The sequence below is a fragment of the Equus przewalskii genome, chromosome 9 (genome assembly GCF_037783145.1).
Source record: "Equus przewalskii isolate Varuska chromosome 9, EquPr2, whole genome shotgun sequence".
Lineage (NCBI taxonomy): Eukaryota > Metazoa > Chordata > Mammalia > Perissodactyla > Equidae > Equus > Equus przewalskii.
Genome location: NC_091839.1, coordinates 22,679,872 through 22,682,407, shown reverse-complemented (window position 1 = coordinate 22,682,407; position 2,536 = coordinate 22,679,872).

Sequence of the window (2,536 nt, the reverse complement as noted above, 5' to 3'; positions counted from 1 at the left end):
GGCCGATCATTGCTCCGGCGGCACGTCGCTCTTGCCCCTCGGGCGCGCCCTATTGGCCCTGGTCAGGGATGCGACCGGCCCCCTCTCGCGGATTGGGCAATCGCTCCAAGGCGCGGCGTTCGATTGGCCTCCCGCGCAGGCTTCTAGGATTGGCTCAGGTTTTCTTCCCCGCTCCTCCTCCTCCTCCCGCCTCAGGGCACAACACGCCAGCGCGAGGGCCGGTGCGTCAATCAAGAGGCCTGTGTCGTGCTGATTGGATGCACCCGCCCCCCTCTCCTAAACCAATTGGCAGGAGGGAGGAGCTAGGCTGATCAGGGGCGGGAAGTCGTCCGTCAAGTTTGGAGGCCTTTTTAATTGGTTATGGGGGAATGTTCTTCCCTGAAGCCATTGGTTGGTCCTGGAAGTGGGTGGGGAAAGCGGAGGAAGGCATGGAGAGTGGGCGTTAAAGGCCGCGTACCTAATCGGAGACAGACAGGTGACTTCAAAGCGGGGGCCGAGCTGAAGTCATCTGCCAATCAAAACAGCTCTTGGGCCAAGGGGGAGGAGCTGGGCAAGAGGGTCCACCCCTTTCCCCTCGTTGGCCCTGTTATCATTCATCCCAGGTCGTCCAATAGCGTAACGAGTGGGTGGCACCCGCTCCTAAAGCGTGTGAAACGGAGCAGCACGCAGGTTTGGGACGTGCGCGCATCCTTCCGCATCCCTTGTGTCCAGGCCAGGCACGCCAGGCCGTCTCTCACATGCATCGTCTTCAAGTGCCTGTGTGTGGCACATATCTGAGGCTCAGTATTTGCTTAAGGAGGGAAGGAAGTAGGAGAAAGTGCCCCAAGTCACTGGCACCACGCATAACCCAGTTGATTGGGAAGCACCATGGAGGCATGGAATTTTTGTCCTGTCTGACTGGTTACCGTGATCGTGGGATAGTAACTCTCCTCTGCACCTCTGTTTCCTCGATGTTGTGAGGACGCTGCACAAGGTACAGATGAGATTCTCTCTCCCCCTCTCCGTTCATTCAGATTTACTTTTGCACGTCTACCATCATTTTCGTAATCATTCAAATCTCCCTCTCCGGATTTTGCATCCTCAGGAAGCACTGTTACCATTTGCTGAATGGATGCCGGAATGACTTGTGGTTAAGATTGCTAGGCATTGGTGCTTTCATGAACCGTGAGGCATTTGCCCAGGGTCACAAGGTCAAGATGGGAAGCCAGATCTGCCTATCTCCTCTAGGTGGAGGAAAATCAGATAAATTCCAGGGAGATAACCGTGAGAACTGCATCGGAATCGCCCCAGGCGAGGGAGGGAAGAATGCTTGTAAAAGGGCAACGTTCTCAGGTCCTCAGAGAGCAGCATGTAGCCTAGGGGTCTGCACTTGCACAGACTTCCAGGGTGACCCCTGTGCTCATTAGAGTTTAAGAGTTATTGATCTAGAGCCTTCCTACTCAAGGTGTGGTCCCTGGATGGGGCAGTGCCTCTTAGACTTCTCAGGAATCACTTGGGGATTTGTTGAAATGCAGATTCTGATCCAGGAGCTCTCAGATTCTGCTTGCTAACAAGCTCCCAGGTGGTGCTGATGGTTCACAGTTTGCACTGTGATCAGCAAGGTTCTCAAACTTGGCTGCACATTAAGAATCACCTGGCAGATCCTGGGTGCGGACATGGCACTGCTTGGCATGCCATGCTGTGGTAGGCGTCCCACATATAAAGAGGAAGATGGGCACGGATGTTAGCTCAGGGCCAGTCTTCCTCAGAAAAAGAGGAAGATTGGCAGCACATGTCAGCTCAGGGCTAATCTTCCTCAAAAAAAGAAAGAAAGAAAGAAAGAAAGAAAATCACCTGGGGGGCTTTAAAAACATCCAGATACTCAGGACTTACCCTAGACCAATGAAATCAGAATTTCCAGGGATGGGAATCAGACCTAAGGAATTTTTCAGTCCTGAGATGATTCCAACATGCAGCTAATCTGATACAGAGTTTTCTAGAGCAGTGGCTCTCAAAGCGTGGTCCCTGAATCTGCAGCATACTCATCACCGGGGAGCTTGTTAGAAATGCACAATTCTGAGCCCGGCTATAGACCAACTGAGTAAGAAACTCTGGGCCCTGCAACCTGTTTTAACAAGGCTTCCAGGTAATTCTGAAGCATCTTAAACTATGAGGGTCTCCGTTCTAAGAGGGTGCAGGGCTGCAGGCCAGGTGATGCAGATTCTTCCCTGAAGTCCCCCCTCCCCCATAGATTCACTCTGGCCAGGCGAGATGGGGATTCTGAAGCGCTGTGGACAGATGGTCCTTCCCGGCACACCCATAAGCAGCGACCAGCAAAGGCTGTCATTTTTAAACAGGGCTGATCTAAAGGCTCAGGGATAAACTTGGGGAAAGAGTTACATGACTTGGGGTAACTGGGCCGTCAGAAGGAATCTCCCAGGTGCGCAGACTGTTTGACGTGAGGGAGACAGACTCAGCCGCTGAGGTCAAGACAGGGCCCGGGGCTGAGGGAGGGACTGGGCCCCAGAGACACACATGGAACCATGGCACCCGGAGT